Source organism: Carcharodon carcharias, chromosome 17 (assembly GCF_017639515.1).
Source record: "Carcharodon carcharias isolate sCarCar2 chromosome 17, sCarCar2.pri, whole genome shotgun sequence".
Lineage (NCBI taxonomy): Eukaryota > Metazoa > Chordata > Chondrichthyes > Lamniformes > Lamnidae > Carcharodon > Carcharodon carcharias.
In genome coordinates, this window is record NC_054483.1 from 73,924,557 (window position 1) to 73,944,581 (window position 20,025).

A 20,025-nucleotide genomic window follows, 5' to 3' on the forward strand; every position below is an offset into this window, starting at 1 on the left:
GTGGTGAAAACCAAGGAGGGGCAAGCAGATGAAATGGTGTCTGTCATTACCACCAAGGAGGCTTGCAAAGCTCCACCCATCAAGGCCTCCAGTGAGCACAATAGGACAAAGGAAGACACAGAGAGAGGTAAGAGGAAGGAAAAGACTGAGGCAGCAGTTGGCCAACCATCTGCACCCTTTCCTGAAACTCCCACTCCTCAGCAGGGCGAATCAATGGAGAAGGAGCCAGCAGACAATCAACTGGGGGAGTGGCAGCTGGTGAAGAAAACCAAAAAGAAGAAAGGGCCAAATACGGACCAAGCCACTTCCCAGACAAGTGGTAAGAGGTGACTCCTATCATACACAGATGACAGATGCTGCTACTCTTTGGACAAAGAAGGACAAGGGCGGCACCTACCGAAGAAGCGGCAAAGCTCCAGGGAACTGGAGGAGGAGACACCCGAGCTCCAGAACACTGGAGACAATGAAGAGTCCTGCGCACCCCAGCTCCAGGAAGTCAGGAGCAGCAACGCCTCGAGGGGGAATGGATTGGAGAGAACAATCCAAACCTCGCTCCTTGACGTCCCTGATGTCACCTGAATGGAACATTTCCAACAGGGCAGTTCAGAACAGCTTCCTCAGCCCATCAAAAGTGAGACAATTTGTGAACACTATGGTTATGCAGGAGTAGATCAAAGGACTGGATCATGTGGGCTTCATTGGCTGGGCCAGCATTTATTGCCCTTCCCTAATTGCCCTTGAGAAGGTGGTGGTGAGCTGCCTTTTTGAACTGCTGCAGTCCATATGGTGTAGGTACACCTACAGTGCTGTTAGGAAGGGAATTCTAGGGTTTTGACCCAGCAAGGATGAGGCTCCTCCAGTGAATTGTTTAACACAGGACTACTTGCATGTCAGGCCGCATAAGCAGCAAGTGATAGACAGGGCTAAGTGACCCCACAACCAAAGGATCATATCTAAGCTCTGCAGTCCTGCCACATCCAGCGGTGGTTGTCAATTAAACAATTCACTGGAAAAGCACGCTCCACAAATATCCTCATCCTCAATGATGGAGGAGCCCAGCACATCAGTGCAAAAGATAAGGCTGAAGCATTTGCAACAATCTTCAGCCAGAAATGTCGAGTGGATGATCTATCTCGGCCTCCTCCAGAAGTCCTCAGCATCACAGATGCCAACGGTCCTTCAGCAGCTCCCACTGCTGCTGGCGACCTCCAGGCTGGTCATTCTGGCCGGTGACTTCAACTGCATGATCGATGCAGCTGGATGATCCGGCAGGGCCGACAGCAGACTGGACACCAAGTTCAGACTCCTGATGGGAATAGTAAAGGATGCCAAGCTGCATGACGTCTTCAGCAACCCTGCAGATGGAGCGCAGCGTAGATACACCTGGTCATGGCTAGACAGGTCCCTTTTTCCAGGATAGACTTCCTGTTTGTGTCCTGAACATTCATGGTCAGATCCACCGATGTCAAACCAGTGTTTTTCTCTGACCACTGCCTCCTACTGGCAACTGTCACTTACAGGGAGACCAGCGGGTTGGCAGAGGCACATGGAAGCTAAACGTGAAACTGTTGACCAGAGAACATTGAGGAACTCAAGGGGGATTACAAAGGTTGGAGACCTGTGGAACCCCTCTTTGAGTCCCTGTCACACTGGGGGAAGCGATCAAGAATATCAAGAGGTTTTTCATCCTCAAAGGTGCTCAGAAGGCTAGAAAGGAACAGAGGGAAATGTCCCGACTCTAGAAAAACATGCAGAACCTACTCTGTCTGCAGTCGATGGGGGTCAACGTTAAAGAGGACCTCGAAGCGGTGAAGATCTAGCAAGCCTCGCTCTTTGCCCCCGAGGCTTCCAAGATCACTTTCCGGTCCAGAGTCCGCTCCATGGAGCAGGATGAGACGTGCTCTCGTTTCTTTTTCCAAAAGAGAGCTCTGTAATCAGCAGCCTGAAGGAAGAAGATAGCTCAGTAAAGTCATTGCAGTCCGATGTTTTGAGGATCAGCAAATCCTTTTATGCCGGATTGTATGATGTGAAGCCCACAGACAGCACGGCGTCCCAGTCCTTCCTGTCCTCTAACATGGAGGTCTTAGACAACAATACATAGGAAAGTCTGGACAAACCACTAACTCTGGATGAACTGACTAAGGCCCTTGAGTCCTTTGAGAAGAGTAAGACTCCTGGAAGCGATGGTTTGCCAGCTGATTTATATTCGGCTCTGTGGGACCGGATCGGCCCAGACCTGCTAGAAGTGTATGAGAGTATGCTCCTGGCCAGCAGCATGTCAGAATCCATGAGGAAGGACATCATCACCCTCATCCACAAGCAGAAGGGGGAAAGGGAGGAAATTAGAAATTGGAGACCCATTTCACTGTTGAATGTGGTCTATAAAATTCTGTACAAAGTCATTGCCAATTGGGTCAAGTCTGCTCTGGAGTTGGTGATTCACCCTGACCAGACCTGTGCTGCGCCCGGCAGTAAGATCTCTGGCAACCTCGTGCTACTCAGGGATATGATTGCCTATGTATGGGAGAGGGGTGTGGACACCTGCCTCATCAGCCTGGACTAGGAGAAGGTTTTTGACAGAGTATCGCACACATACACCGTGGATGTGCCCTCCAAAATAGGGTTTGGGAGGGAATCTGCAATTGAATCCAACTACTCTACACAAACATCTGTAGCGCAGTTTCAATCAATGGGTGGGAATTAGAAAGCTTTCCAATTAACAGAAACTGCTGGAAAAACTCAGCAGGCATAGCAGGATCTGTGGAGAGACAAACAGAGTTAACGTTTCGAGTCTGCATGACCCTTCTCAAAATGTTAACTCTGTTTACCTCTCCGCAGATGCTGCTAGAACTGCTGAGTTTTTCCAGCATTTTCTGTTTTTGTTTCAGATTCCCAGCATCCACAGTATTTTGCTTTTAGCTTTCCAATTAAACCTGGTGTCAGGCGGGCCTGCCCTCTCTCCCCTGTCCTATTCGTGTGTTGCATAGAACCTTTTGCTGAGTCCATCAGGAATGATCCTGGCATAGGAGGAGTGACAATCCCAGTCAGTGGAAGCACTCAGGTCAAAGTCTCCCTGCACATGGATGATGTCACCGTCTTCTGCTCAGATCCACTGTTGGTGCACAGACTGATCAACATCTGCGACCAGTTCGAACTGACCTCAGGAGCCAAGGTAAATCATGGCAAGAACAAGGCCGTGTTCTTTGGGAACTGGGTTGACCGATCCTTTGTCCCCTTCACTGTCAGGTCAAACTGCCGGAAGGTGCTGGGGATATAGTTTAGAGGGACAAGGGCATGCGTTAGAAACTAGAGGGAGCAAGTGGCTATGGTGTAAAGAAAATTGGGCAAGTGGGAGCAATACTCGCCCTCCATTGCGGGTAGAACCTGGTCATCACTGTGAGTCACTCTCAGTGTTGCTGTACATGGCGCAGATCTGGCCCATTCCTTACCCCTATGCTGTGGCAATCACCCAAGTCATCTTCTGCTTTATCTGGAAGTCAAAAATGGATCGTGTTCACAGGGACACAATGTACAAGCCTCTAGATAATGGGGGATAAAATATGCCCAACATTGCCCTCATCCTAATGGCCACCAGTGCGGCTGCATCAAGCTGTGCGTAGACTGTCAGTACACAAACACCAAGTGTCACTATGTGCTGAGGATCTATCTGTCCCCGGTGTTGCGAAGGATGGGTCTGGCCATGATGCTCGAAATGCTCCAAGTAGTTGGACAATGCCGTGCCACCTGTTCCCCCGTGGAAAGATTTATGCAGAGAAACACCTTTGACCACAAGTCCACCAGGCAGTGGTCTGCATATAATGTCCTAGAGGTCCTGCGGGAAAAGGAGATGGTGGATCCTGTCAGATGATTCCCCGAGCGGACTGACAAAGTCATTTGGTAGAATGTCTCATTGCCAGAACTTTCCAACAAGCACCAAGACGTAGCTTGGCTGATGGTACGAGAGGTCCTCCCCATCAGACCCTTCCTATATGCGAGGTGGAGGTGGTGGGGAAGAGGCCATTGTCCACCTCTGTGTGGAATGTGCCTTTACAAAGAAGTTCTGGAGAGAAATGCAGTGGTTTCTGTCGAGGTTCATCCCAAGCAGTTCTGTGACACAGAACTCTGTGCTCTACAGGCTGTTCCCAGGGATGCACACCAAGACAAACATCAACCACAGCTGGAGGATCATCAACTCAGTGAAAGACGCTCTTTGGTCTGCCCGAAACCTGTTGGTCTCCCAGTGCAAAGAGTTGTCCCTGACCAAGTGTTGCAGACTGGCACATTCCAAGGTCCAGGACTACGTGCTGTGGGATGCATTAAAGCTTGTGGCAGCTGCCGCAAAGGCGCAATGAGGAAAGGTTGTGTTCTAAGACCTTTCTGCCATAGTGCACCGAGTGGCTGGGAATTGTATAGACCCCTCGGGCTGTATGACTCACATTGAATGTGTGCAATGAATACTGTATGTATCACAATTGTATTGAAGCACCTCAGAGTGCAACATGATCTATGTGAACAACTGAAAGACCATTGCACTGTCTGACTGTCTTTTATGACCATTTTGAAATGTCTGTAATGTTCCTTGATTGTATTGAAGCACCTCAGGGTGCAACATGATCTATGTGGAAAGCTTGAATATTATTGCACATTTTGTGATGGCCAGTTTGAAATGTTTTGTAATGTTCTTTCAGATATTTTATGAATAAAGTATATTTTTTGCAAAAAAAGTCATTTTGTAATGTGTCACTTCTTCAGAAAAAATGACGTCAAAGGAAAAAATATTTTACGGAATATGTGATAAGTCTTAGTATTCATCTGTATAAGTATCAATGATTTTTAATCATTCTTTGTTACTGCATCTTATGCTTTTAATTCTTTGAGTGCTGCAATTCTACTTCTCTGAATGTTTCAGTTACCAAGAGTACCAATAGACCTCAAACAACTCTGATGTCAAAAACTCAGCATTCCGTCCTTCCAACATTCGAGTCATTTTCAATGCACTGGCTAAAGATGCATTTAAGACAGTTTGTAGGAAAACAAATTATGTTTCTTTTATCATTGTAAAGTTAACAAGGGAGCAGGTAAAAACCAAATAAATTTCCATGTAATTATTAGGGGAACATTTACCCCCTGCTGGGGGAGGGGGGCGGGGGGGGCAAGTGCAGGAATGGGTGCTGGTGACCAGCCTTCTGACCAGTGGCCCCAGTTGGGGGGCGCATGCTGCCATTTTATGTGGGCGGGCCAATTAAGGCCCGCCCAGCGTGACGTGCGCCAGGAAGCGCTATGTGCTCCTTGTGTGGGTGGGGGTGGGGAGGATTCCCTCAGTCTGGAGTGCACTCTTTCGTGCATGAGCGCAAAACATCACACAGATCTCTTTGAGGTAAAGTGCTGGCTCAGTGAGATCGGCTCCGATTCAAAAGTTGACAGAAAGGTAATAAAAAAATTTCCCTGACATGTCCCCTCATGTGATACTGTCACATGAGTTGGGACATGTCCATCACTTTTATTTAAACATTTGATAAACATTTAAAAGCCCTCATGAAACCGCATCCCACCCATGGATGAGATTTCATGCTTTTTCTGAAGCCCGCCTGGGCTCCCAGCCTGCCCACCAACCTTAAGGTTGGACGGGCAGATCCATAAATCAAGCTAATTAGTTTTTTAATGGCCTTAATAGGCCATTGACAGTTCGGCGGGCACTCAGCCGATTCAGCTGCACACCCGCCGAACTGAGAATCTAAATGACTTCAGGATGCACGCCCAACGTATCCCCATGTCATTTTACACGTCAGCGAGCAGTAAAGAGTGTATTTCAAAGTGTTCTTTATCATGATTCCAATAAACTGCTTGATCTTCATTTGGGGATCATATCAGAAACCCTTAACTGTAATTTTGATTTATCCCTATCCTGATATATGAATGAATTGATAGTTGAATATGGTCCATAGGTTTAGGAAATGAAAATTGCATTTTTTGTTCTACCAGTCTTCATATAAATTTTATTTTCTGATGGTGCAAGTAGATTAGCCATAGTTATACTTGTTTTTAAAGGAAGAGGATTCTGCTTACTTTATATGGTCTCAGTCTGGTTCAGTTGGAATTTTTACTTGTCGTAATGGGATTTAATATAAGTAGGTAGGTCTTCAATCTGGTAGAAAACTCTAACTAGTTAAAAATTTCCATGTCAAACAATGAAATAAGCAATGGATTCAATAAACATTTTATTCAATGTATAAAAATAGAGGGATGGCAGGTGACTTCATGTAAATTCAGACACACTTAATGGATTGAGAACGAGGTGATATAAAGCTGCAAGCGGCATACTCTGTAATCACCATACCTCTTTTCCTGAATGAAAAATGTCTGCTCATTTTTAGAGTGGAAAAATTGATAGCAGTTCAGTAAGCATCATGAAGAGAAGAACAAGCCGGTGAATGTAACTTAGACGATAATGATTATTTGTGTGTACCGAGTAACTTCAAAAATCTGATTTCTGGCTGAGTTTTAAGAAATATCCAAACATTTTAAGTAATCTAAACTGCGTATTACAAAGTATTGTGTGATTCTATTGGACAGTTAATTATCAGAAAATATGCCAATCCACAACTGTAATTTTTTTGAAAAGAGTTTATAGCACCATAAAATGTGATAATGATATGGGGCAATGTAGAAAAAGTCCTTGTTCAAATAAATTAGAAAATCATTTCTTATTCAGACTACTTGAATGACATTTTCAAATGAAGCAATACGCTTATTAGTTTAACTCCAGGGCAAAGTTTAACAGTAAATTTTTAAAGCAAACATTACAGCATTGACAAATGATGAGATAAAGTAGAGCTTCATGTAAACTGATGATGGCCCAGATTTTTCAGTGGTAGTAATGGAAGAACCATCAGTGATTCCTGTCTTTACCCTCTCAAACTAACAGCAACTTTTAAAGTCCATACATGAATAGTTAAAAGCAGAAATCCAAGAGTTGTTGTCAGTGATTTTTATGCTTCCTGATAGGGTGTGTGCGCTTTTACAATCCTGTTAGGGGACCATTAACTTTTAAAGAAAAATCTGAACACCTCGTTTTAACCATGCCACTAGATTTCACACTTTTAAACAAAAGCCCAACTTTATTGTGTTTACAGCAAATTAAACAAAGCAAATGTGATTAAGTTAAGACTATAGTTTGTAACTATATATTTATGCACTCAGTTTTACTTCTTACCTCCCCCAAGAATTCTCTTATACTTTATGATATCTTAGTGTTATATACTTCTGTTGGGACCATCCAAAAGTGTGCAAAGGTCCTCTGGAGTTTTAATTTAAGTCTCTCCACTGTTCCAGCTATTTTTAGAAGTAAGACTTTCATTTACTAACTTTTGACTTTGGATGCCTCAGTCCCAATTGTCCTGGCTGCCTTCTCAACATTTCCCAGCTAATTCTGCTGATTACTTTCTTTTGCCACAAGATTCTGTGAACCTGTAGTAGATTTTTTCACTATATTCCTTCTGTAGATTCTTTCACTAACTCTAAACTAAGCAATCTTCTAGTTTCTGTTCCATCACAAAATTCAAACTGGGATTAAGCCTCACCTGCATTTTGCACAGTGATTGATGAAGTTTGTTTTTTGTTCTGCTTACAGCACAGGCCTCATTAATTATCACTTACTTCAGCTATTTCTTGGTTGGCTGCAAATTACACAGGTCCAAACTGGAACTCTCTCTCAGCAAACACCCAGATAAATTGAAACTGGAGAGTTCACCCATCACCATGACAATGTGGGATGTCCTCTGGGATGTCCTCAAACAGACATTCAGGTTAATGCTTACCCTTGTGCTACCCTTGTCTCGCTATTATCACATTCTGCTTTTTGACCTTAGTGCCACCATCAGCACCTCCTTTAGCCAGTAACACTATCATTAACACCCCTTTGTCCTTTTTCCATGACAGCTCTGCAATCTCTCTTCTGCCTCCACCTATCACTAGCCTTTTATCCAGCTTCACCTGCTCCACCCTCCTTAAATTGTACAAATTTCATTACATTTTTACTTCTCTTTAGCTCTGAAGAAGAGTCATAAAGACTCGAAACGTTAACTCTCAATTTTTTTCTCACCACAGGTGCTGTTAGATCTGCTGAGTTTTTCCAGCATTTTCTGTTTTTTGTTTCAAGTTAATTATCACTTACTTACAATTTGATCTGATGAAAGAAATTGATTTTACAAGCCCTTCAGATTTTACCAAAAGCTTTTAAATTAATTTAGCTCTCACTTTAAAAAACAAAAACATCTCTCTGGACTGCCCTTACTGTAAGGATTTCAGATGTCATGGCTCCACCAAAAGGCTCACTGATAGATCGTCCAAGGCTGAAGACTCTCCACCTGCTGTTTTATGATCTTACCTTTCTATCTGTTAAGTTCTTAAGTCACCATGGTCCCAGCCTTTTAAGCGCAATAGACTCCAAACTTGCTTTATTTGCATTTACCCCATTTTCAACAGTTAAAATTTCTACAGTTAAAAAAGTCCTAAGGCTAAAAGGTTAATTTTTAAAAAAAGCATGAACCATGAATTAGATATTCACAACACTGCAGTTCAATTCTCCATAGTATGCAATCAAATTAAGTCACTGATGTGATGAAAACCTGTCCTTTTATGCTATTAGCTTTTCTGTAAAAACTTGATAAAGTTACATCTTGTTGAATGAGGTACAACTGGGTTTTTACTAGCGTACTAAGTTCATTATTATTGATGAACAGCCTCAGTGGTCCAGAAAACTAATTTTATGTTTGTGGGATGTCAATTGCCTCCATTTTGATTAAATAAAATATATGTTTTTAAATAATATTTTTTGTAAATTTTATTTATAATATTTTAGCTTCTACCTTAATCCCATGTATATGTCCTAATCATTCATTTCACTGTTTGTAAAATTTTAATTAAAAGCAAAACAGTCAGTATTTTTTTTACTTCCTAGTTTGCTGTCTGTGTGATTGCCTGTTAATGACATCAGGGTTGCAGGATGGCTGGGGATCCCCTTGACTTGACATCAGATTCAAACTGAGGGGGGAAATCTATGGCACAGAAATCTTTGTGAGGACCTTTCTTTGAGGTCAAGGGCAAGTGCTGTCACTTCACCACTAATCACAAAACCTGAGCTGATACCTTGGAGCTTTCAAGATTAATTTATTTAAAAACCTATATTTTGGTGATACATGCTATCTCGACTAGTAGTTCCATGGGGATAACATATGCAATGTTGACACTGGTTGTGATTAACATATAAGACGTTCACAATGACCATCATTGAACACATGCTTCTTCTTGCTCACTGAAAAGTATTCCCCAAGGCTCATCGTACAGGAAAACTTCATTATTGCAAATGTCTGATTGCAATTATCTGATGTTCCAGGGTAATAAAACTTGTCACAATTTTGTAACATTACTTATTTGTCTATGCTCAAGGTATTACAAGTTATATCAGTAGATTATTCAAGTAGGGTATTTGGTTTAATGTCCATAACAATGCAAAATACAGTCCCTGCCAAAAACTTTCCCAGAGTGTTTTAGACTGAAGTGTTTTATTTACTGATCAGATTCTGTTTCTGTTTATGAATCCCCATACTGTGTATTCTTGTTCTGATCCTGGTAGTCAGAGGAAACACTGAGACAGAAACCAAGACACTTTTTCAGAGAGGAGGAAATACCGAAGAGTGGATCAACCTAGACTTACCTCAGGTACTTCTTCCCAGTTCAAGAGCGGAAATGGAGGGATGGAGAAAAAAGTCACATATTTGCTGCATACAGGAAGAGTGAGTACCCTGTTGACATGGATCAGTGTGTTGAAGTGTTAGGGCTGGCTGTCCCCTTGTGGATCTCAGGAGTGTTAAGAGCCTGAGTGCCAACTATCAATGATGCTGGAACTGGCCAAGAGGGTGAGCCCTGGCTTCTTCGGCTGAATGCTTTGTGGCTCAAGGGCCATGACTCGGATGTGCCCTGTGAGGTGTTCCTCAGCTGGGGTTGCCCAGGTTGCAATGGCGCTGCAGGTAGAGAGTGGACTAATCAATGCTTCTCTGTCTTTTCAGGAGAAGATGGCCCATAACAACATTGAAAGGTTGTGGACAGGCAATCTGTACTGACATGTTCTTTGCAATAAAGAAATGGATATATTTAAGCTGAATATGGAAATATATGAATTACTGGAAGTGCGCTGCTGTAATGCACAAAACCTTAATCTTTTCATTATTTTGTAACTTGCACTATAAAGCAAACTGGTGGATACATTATTTAATTTTAGCAGAGAATTATACTCTTGTTTTTGTATTAATATGAAAGGATTTGATATGAACATGCATACAAAACTGATCAAGAGTCAGATGGGTTATTCTATCTGTCTGGAAACTGTGCCATGTTTAAACCTTTGTCCTTAAAATACCATCCTATGCAAAAATTGTGCTGTTATGTAGACATGTATGGTGCTATTGTTAGATCAAGATGGGTCTTTAAACCTTTCTTCAGATACAAAGATCAACTGTTCTCTTTCCCTCTCCATATTAGCTACCTTTTCAATTTATCTTCTATACATTGTACTTTTTTCTATGGTTGACTGTAGTATATATTCATTACTGATATTTCCTTCAGATTACAAACCTTTACTACATACAACTTCCATTTGTTTTGCAACTAAATCACTGCACCTTGATCTTGAAGTGGCATATCAGGGTGCACCATGTGATAATCCAAGCTTGGCCAAGTTGCAGATCCTCCCACAACCATGGCCACCCACACGAGCCCAGTAATGTCAACTGCTGGGACCATGACAACAACCACTAGGGAGCCCTTACTGTGCCCCAAAATCCACCTGGGACCACAGAATGGACTTGGGCTATGGGATTCCAGTGGGAACTTATGTATCCTGAGAGGACTGATATGAGTGTGCCTGACATCCAAACACTGTGTCACTGCACACTTGTAATTAGTAGGAATGCTCCTGGCCATACCTAATTTACAGGAAGGCAGATCCAAGCCCCACTATGAGGTAGAAAATATCAGGATCAGAAGAGATGGCAATAGGTTAAAGCATCCAAATATGCAACCCAAAGAGGAGCTCTCTTTGTGGGAATCTCGCAGTTGGGCGTAGGGACAAAGGGAATAATGTTGTCTGCTCACATCCCGTAGGGATGGGGACAAGAGCTACATATGGTTTTAACAACACCCTAAACTGCATCCTTGAAATTTCTAGCGCCTGCCAAGAACCAACGCAGAAGGCCTACTGTAGAAAATATATGAAGATATGAACAAGGAGCAGGATTAGGCCATTCAGCCCCTCAACTTGCTCCGCCATTTAATAAGATCATGGCTGATCTGATAGTAATCTGCATCCCACCTACTGCCGAAAACCTATCACCCCATTGCTTACCAAGAATCCATCCACCTCTGTCTTAAATATATTCAAAAACTCTGCTTCCTCCACCTTTTCAGGAAGAGAGTTCCAAAGACTCATGACCCTCTGAGTGAAAACATTTTGCCTCATTTCTGTTTTAAATGGGGGACCCCTAATTTTTAAACAGTGACCCCTGGTTTAGATTCTTCTACAAGAGGAAACATCCTCTCCACATCTACCCTGTCAAGACCCCTCAGGATCTTATTTGTTTCAATAAAGTCACCTCTTACTCTTCTAAACTCCAATGGATACAAGCCTAGTCTATCCAACCTTTCCTCATAAGACAACCCACCCATTCCAGGTATTAGTGTAGTAAACCTTCTCTGAACTACTTCCAATGCATTTACATCTTTCCTTAAATAAGGTGACCAGGACTGTATACAGTATTCCAAATGTGGCCTCACTAGTGCCCTGTAAAATTGAAGCATAACCTCCCTACTTTTGTATTCAATTCCCCTTGCAATAAATGATAACATTCTATTAGCTTTCCTAATTACTTGCTGTACTTGCATGCCTTTTGTGATTCAAGCACTAGAACACCCAGATCCCTCTGCATCTCAGAGCTCTGCAATCTCTCACCATTTAGATAATATGCTTCTCTTTTATTCTTCCTGCCAAAATGGAGAATTTCACATTTTCCCAAATCATACTCCGTCTGCCAGATCTTTGCCCACTCACTTAACTTATCGAGATGTGTTTGTAGCCTCCTTATGTCCCCTTCACAACTTACTTCCCTAATATTGTGTCATCATCATATTTGACAACTATCCCTTCAATCCCTTCATCCAAATCATTTATATAAATTGTAAATGGCTGAGGCTCCAGCACACCCACTCGTTACATCTTGCCAACCTGAAAAAGATCCTTTTATGCCTACCCTCTGCTTCCTGTTAGCCAGCCAATCTTCTATCCATGCCAATATGTTACCCACTGTACCATGGAAATTAAGTACAGTATATTCACCGGTTCCCCTTTATCCGCAGAACATGTTATTTCCTCAAAGAACTCCAATAAGTTAGTTAAACACGATTTCCCTTTCACAAAACCATGTTGATTTTGCCTGATGACCTTGAGCTTGTCCAAGTGCCCTGCTATAACTTCTTTAGTAATAGTTTCTAACATTTTCCCTATGACAGATGTTAAGCTAACTGGCCTGCAGTTTCCCTGTTTCTGTCTCCCTCCCTTTTTGAATAATCGAGTTACATTTGCTATCTTTCAATCTAATAGGGCCTTCCCTGAATCTAGGGAGCTTTGGAAAATTAAAACCAAAGCATCAACTATCTCACCAAACTCTTCTTTTAAGACACTAGGATGAAGTCCATCTGGACCTGGGTTTTTGTCAACCCGCAGCTCCAACAATTTATTTAGTGCCACTTCTCTGGTGACTCTAATTTTTCTGACTTCCTTTTCCACTTCCATTTCCTGGCTTATAGCTGCTTCTGGGATGTTACTTGTATCCCTTATAGTGAAGACTGGTGGAAAATACCTGTTCAATTCATCTGCCATCTCCTTGTTTTCCATTATCAATTCTCCAGGCTCATTTTCTATAGGACCAACGCTCACTTTGTTAACTCTTTCTTAAATATTTATAAAATCTCTTACCATCTGTTTTTATATTTCTGGCTATCTTTCTCTCATACCCTAATTCTTCCCTCCTTATTAGTCTTTTAGTCATTCTTTGCTGTTCCTTATATTCTGTCCAATCTTCTGGCCTTCCACCTATCTTTGCACAATTATATGCTTTTTCTTTAAGTTTGATACTACCTTTCACCTTTCTAGTTAACCACAGACGGTGTGTGTCCATCCCTTGGACATTTTCTTATTCGTTGGAATGTATCCATTTTGTGCATTCTGAAATATCACTTTAAATATTAGCCACTGCATCTCTATTGATATATCCCTTAACTTAATTTGCCAATTCACTTTAGCCAGCTCAGCTTTCATGCCCTCATAATTGCCCTTATTTAAGTTTAAAAACTTAGCCTCAGACCAACTCCTCTCTCCCTCAAACTGAATGTAAAATGTAATCATTTTATGGCTGTTGCTACCTAGGGGCACCTTCACTATGAGATCATTAATTACTCCCATCTCATTGCAGAATACCAGGTCTAATATAGCCTGCTCTCTGGTTGGCTTCAGAACATGCTGTTCTAAGAAACTATCCCAAAAACATTCCAGGTACCTCTCATCCAGGCTATCTATAAGACCACAAGACGTAGGAGCAGAAGTAGGCCATTCTGCCCATCGAGTCTGCTCTGCCATTCAATGAGATTATGGCAGATCTGATAATCCTCAGCTCCACTTTCCTGCCTTTTCCTCATAACCCTTGATTCCCTTACTGATTAAAAACCTGTCTATCTCTGCCTTGAATATATTTAACAACTCAGCTTCTACAGCCCTCTGCGGTAAAGAATTCCACAAATTAACTACCTTCGGAGAGAAGAAATTCCTCCTCATCCCTGTCTTAAATAGGTGACCCCTTATTCTGAGATTAAGCCCTCTGGTCCTAGGCTCTCCCACAAGGGGAAACAACCTATCAGCATATATCCTGTCAAGCCTCCTAAGAATCTTATATGTTTCAATAAAGTCGCCTCTCACTTTTCAATGAGTCCAATGAGTCCAGGACCAACTTACTCAACCTCTCCCCATAAGAAAATGCCCCCATACCTAGCATCAACCTAGTGATCAACCCTAGGGGGGGGAGTTGCAGGAGCGGGTGTGGGCGGGCTTCCGATTGGCGCCCCCACTTGGGGGCACGCCACTACTTTACATGGGCAGGCCAATTAAGGCCTGCCCAGTGTGACTCCACCAGGAAACACTGTGCGCTCCCTCTGCAGGCGGTGGGGGGGTGGTGGGATGTTGGCAGGGTTGGGGGCGGGGGGGTGCGGGGGGGATTCCCTCAGCCGGGAGTGCGCTCTTTCGCACTCAGGGAGATCAGCTCACATTTTAAACTTTAAATAAAGCTGAGAAAAAAATTTCCCTGAGTTAGGACATATCCATAACTTTTATTTTAAAATATTGTGAGATTTTTAAATCCTCATGAAACCTCATCCCGCCAGTGGATGAGGTTTCATGCTTTTTCAGAAGCCCGCCAGGGCTCCCAGCTTGCCCACCAACCTTAAGGTTGGACGGGCAAGTCCATGAATGACTTCAACTACTTTGTCAATGGCCTTAATAGGTCGTTGCAGATTGGCGGGCGCGCAGCTGACTCGAGTGTGTGCCCGCCGAACTGAAAGTCTGAATGACGCGCCGTGACAGCGGGCTGCATGCCCGACATCACCCTGCATCATTTTGCACATTGGTGAGCAGGCCCCGTTCCACCCCCCACTCGCTGACTAGACGATACAGCCCTAAGTGTGGTCTAAATAGTGCCTTATGTAGTTTTAGCAAGACTTCCCTATTTTTATACTTCATTCCCTTTGAAATAAAGGCCAACATTCTATTTGTCTTCCCTATTACCTGTTGAGCTTGTATGTTAGCTGTTTGGGATTCATGCACAAGGATTCCCAAATCCATCTGTGCTGCAGCCTTCTGCAGTCTTTCTCCATTTAAGTAATATTCAACTCCTCTATTCTTCCTGCCAAAGTGCATAACCTCATATTTTCCCACATTATATCCCATCTCCCACTTTTTTTGCGCATTCACTTAACCTGTCTATATCTCTCTGTAGACTCCTTGTGTAATCCTCGCCAATTACCTTCCCACCTATTTTTGTATCATCCGCAAAAATGGTGATGGTACATTCACTTCCCTCATCTAAGTCCTTAATATATATTGTGAATAATTGACGCCCCAGCACTGATCCCTGTGGCACTCCACTAGTTACAGGTTTCCATCCTGAAAATGCCCCCCCTTATCCCAACTCGCTGTCTGCTATTAGTTAGCCAATCCTCTAACCATGCTAATGTATTAGCCCCAACACCATAGGCTGTTATCTTATTAAGTAGCCTTATGTGTGGTATCTTATCGAATGCCTTTTAGAAATCCAAATATATTACATCTACAGGCTCCCCTTTATCTATCCTACCTCCTCAAAGAATTCTAATAAATTTTTCAGGCATGATTTTCCCTTCACGAAGTCATGCTGACTCTGTTTGATTATATCATGTAATTCTAAATGCTCTGCTATTACATCCTTTATAATAGACTCTAACATTTTCCCAATGACAGATGTTAAACTAACTGGCCTATAGTTACCTGGTTTTTGTCTCCTCTTTTTGAATAAGGATGTTACAATTGGCAGTTTTCCAATCCTCTGGGACTTCTCCAGAACCTAAGGATTCTTGGAAGATTTCTACCAGTGCATCCACTATCTCTGTAGTTAATATCCTTTAATATCCTAGGATGCAACCCATCAGGTCCAGGGGACTTTTCGGACTTTTGCCCCATTAGTTTCCCTAGGGCTTTTTCTCCAGTGATTGCTATTGTATTTATTTGTTCCCCCTCTTTTGCCCCTTGTTTATTTAGTATTCAAATGCTATTAGTGTCTTCTACCCTGAAGATTGAAGCAAGGTATTTATTCAACTCCTCTGCCATTTCCTGGTTCCCCATTATTATTTCCCAGCCTCATTCTGTAATTCTTTGCCTATCTGACTTTTCCAGTGTATATATAAATTAAAATCTCCCATGATTATCACTGTGTCTTTCTGAAATGCACCAATTATTTCTTTCTTTATGCTGAACCCTACCATGTGGTTACTGTTAGAGGGCCTGTACACAACTCCCACAAGTGACTTTTTGGGGAAAAGGAGAATATTGCTTAACCACCAATGAGCCTCAATACCAGTATGGTAACATCCGCTGCCTAGCGATTAACTCAGTTTCTGCTTCCACCCCTGGGCTCCATCAACAATTGGACATTCAGCTTTAACCCACATCTGACCTCCTCATAAGGAATGGGTGAATATAACCAATGATTTAAAGGAGGACTTACTGAGATACCTGCTTCCTGAGGGGAAGCGAATCCCAAAGCTGCTGGAACATCTATTGGAATTGTGGAAGGAGGCCTGGGCAGCAAGGAAGCAAAGATTAAAACAGGAAATCAAACTACTAGAAAAGGATGTGAAAACCCAACTATAGGTGGCTGGTGATTTGGGACTAGGATATTAGGGTGGAGATCCATCCTTGGAGCAGAATTACCTCTCATATACTGGTGGTGATACAATTGCTAATTGCTAATGGACTTATGATCAAATGTGGTACCCAGTGCCGGTGATGCAAAAACCCTGCCATTGCTTAAGTAGAAACCTAAGCAATGTGTAAGCCTGGGGAGAAACAGAGTGTTCCAGATGTAATTTAGAAAATAGGACTGTGCTAATCTAACCACCTGCCTGGCCAGCAGTGACCAGGCAAGGAATTTAGCATTAGTTGGCCATCTTGGGGATTAGTAGTCAAGGGCCAAAAGGACTGAAATGGCATATCAGGACACAACATGGGATTTCTAAGGCTTGGCCAAGTTGTGGATATAGATTTTAAGTGTTTGCAGTAAAAAAAAAAACTAGAATGAATATGACATTGAATGACTAGCCTATGGGTCAGTCCACAATAAAGCTAAACGAATGTTACCTTTGGGTCAGAATAAAATAAGTTGATGAATGGTCTATGAGTTGTACTGTGATAAGCTAATAGCTTTGACCTCAGATAAGATAAGCAAAGTTTATGTTTTGAAGTAAACTGTGAACATCAATTTGCTAAAGGTCAGGTCATTCCAAGATTGTTTTACAAATTCTCTGGAACTGTGGAGATGATGGACAGGTCATTTCATGTTTATGTTGTAATTAAGGATGTAACAATTAGACATACAAGATAAGAACATTGTGAGTTAATGATGAGTTATCCCAACAATGGTATATATTACCAACAAAAGCTGTGTAACTTCGAATTGTCTTTTAACGCATTCTGAAAGAGCATTTCACATGTGTGCACACTCGTATAATAAAGAACTGCTGCTGAATCTAACTACGGTCAACTCTGTGTTGAGTGTCTTTTTGGTACTCCACAACAACCCAACTTCCATACCTTTCAGTAAAGCATTGAAAATCCTATTTCTTCCAGTTCCTCAGATAAACTCTAGTATCTCTCTCAGGCTTTCCTTCATTCTACAGACTCTATTTTTATAAACATTAAAAACAGTAAATGCTGGAAATACTCAACAGGTTAGGCAGCATCTGTGGGGAGAAAAACAGGCTTAATGGCCGGAATCTTCTGCCCTCACAGGAGGTGAAGAAGGAGGCAGGCGAGCCTGAGAATTGGGCGGGTTGGCATCAGGACCGATGTTTGATGTCTTTCTGTCTCCACTGGAAGTAAGCTCTGGAAGGCCCATGGTCGACCTGCCTGCCCCGCCTCTACTTGAGTCCCTTAAGTGGCCATTAACAACCACTTTAAGGCCTCTTCCCTCTTCCGTTGCAATTCTCTCAGCTCCAGGCAGGCCTGCTGACATATAGCCTGCATTACTGATAAACTGTGTGGGCTCATGTCAGCTGAGGGGTGGGGAATAGTCCCTCCATCTGCACTAATCTGTGCATGGCCATAGGGCTGGGAGAGCCACCAACAGCCAGCCCCCTGCCCTTGCTGCCAATCCCCATGGCACCCTCTTACCACGATTCCCCATTTGCTGTCCTAGCAGCACTTACATTTTTCTTTGGAGTCTGGGAAGGGTGCTGTTCAGGCAGCAGCCACAGCCTCCTCCGATGTACTGCCGAGTGCAAGGGCTGCTGGCCTCTGATTGGCTGGCAGCTCTTGGAGGGCAAGAAGTTGCCTTCTGGGGTCCTCAGTCTGGAGGAAGGCCCGCCGCTGTCCACTTAACTGCCTGATGGGCAGAAGATATGGTAGGTCTTTCTCTTCACAGTCAGTGTGGATATCTCGCTGCTTTTTCAGACAGCGAGCGAGACGCCCACCAAGAACGAAAGATTCAGCCCAACATTTAAGTTCTGATGAAAGGTCACAGACCTAAAATATTCACTTTGTTTTTTTTGCCATAGATGTTGCTAGATCTACTGAGTATTTGCAGCATTTTCTGTTTTTATTTTAGTATTTTGCTTTTGTTTTCAATTTTTTTAACTCCAGCTTGACATCAAGTAGTCACTACTCTGATCTATTCTCTTTCATGCTCCTTTCAAACTTGGGTGAAGTTCTGCTCAAGAGCCTTGCTCATTCACCTAGGTTTCTCAACAAATTAATACAGTTTCACTCTCATAGTTTAAGATTACAAGATATGCAGATTAAACGTCAGCTTTCAAACTCATTGCAAACCAGCTGCTGTATTACCCGAGGCATAACATAGACAGAGATGTCTTCAAGGAATGAAATATTTGTTCTGTAAATGCTGACAAGCCATCACAGCCAATGGGCAACTAAATTAAAGCTCCGTTAGTTGTATCTTGTTAGCAAAAAGTATGAAATAACCTAGGCTCCAGTTTAATGTACCTACAGCACTCTAAGAGTTTAATACAAATGTATTGATATAGAGGATGTTTTATAGCTCAACACATTGTACAGAATAATCCTGCACTGTAAACTAAAACTAATAGCACATAGTTGTGGTAAGAAGTAATACATTTACTAACAATTAAAACAGTTGCCTTTTAAAAGTGTACAAGTACCTGCCAGACAATAGAAAGATTAATGCTGTGACATATCTTACTTCGCTGGATTAATTTGGTGAAATTAATTTGGGATGGAAAAATAGTTAATGGAAGAACAAACTAATTTAATCTGGTGAACATAGTTTGCTTGCAACGCAGACTAATTATAGTTGCTACAAGAAGCAATCTCAGCAGTTACACTGGTATTATTCTTTCAATGCATCTGTAAAGTAATTTTCTCAGGCGTTAGCATTGCTAATTATGTTCAGAAATCACTACGTTTAATCACTGGAATACAGTACTGTATTTGCTTCATAAATCTGTATGATGAATGAAATTAGTGCTGGCTCTCCAGCCCCAGCAATAACAGTGCCATAGAAAAATATTTGACATGACTGCTGATGGTTGCTGTTATGAATGGATTTCAGCATTAAAGATGATTGTGTGTAAAAGTCAGCATCATTCCAATTTTATAAATTAATTCAAAAGCTAAAACAAAGGATCTAGATTTGTTTGAACTGAGTTACTACAGTTACAGGAATAAAAACTCCCCTAGAAAAAAATTAAGCAAGATGTTTATTTATCAATGATATGTATTAGTGAGTTAAATAAATCTGCGCAACGAACTGATGAGGAAAGAGCGGAAGATAATGTTTTAAATTCTTCTGGCTTGTTGTCCATTTACCGTAAGTAATGGAAACAAAATATTAGAATTAAAGTACTTTTTACATAAGAATAGATATATTGTGCTGTACCAACAAGGAAGGAAGCAATTTTACATACCTACTAATTCAACAGTTAACAACTGTGAGTTGAAATAATGGAACACAAACACTGAGGCTGAACATCCTACCTTTATTGCTGGAGGCGCTTTGTGACTGGTAATCCAAGCACTAGTCAGGGTTTAAAGTTTATATATGTATATATACATACAGTGACTTACTGCTAACACAGCACTTGCTCAAGACACACTTTTCCATACTGGAATTTCACTCCTGCAACACATGGCCAGTAGCC

General features: G+C 42.1%; 1 protein-coding gene across 3 annotated transcripts in view; it reads right to left on the reverse strand.

Annotated features, from left to right (window-relative positions):
• acsl5 (acyl-CoA synthetase long chain family member 5) overlaps positions 1 to 20,025 on the reverse strand; it is a 56,161-nt gene extending 36,136 nt beyond the window's left edge. The window contains exon 1 of one of the 3 annotated variants that reach the window (XM_041209647.1): positions 19,862 to 20,025. The gene's annotated coding sequence lies outside the window, so the exon portion shown is untranslated. Of the gene's footprint in view, positions 1 to 19,791; positions 19,810 to 19,861 lie in introns of those variants that run through there. The other 2 variants (XM_041209648.1, XM_041209649.1) reach the window with 2 other exon arrangements.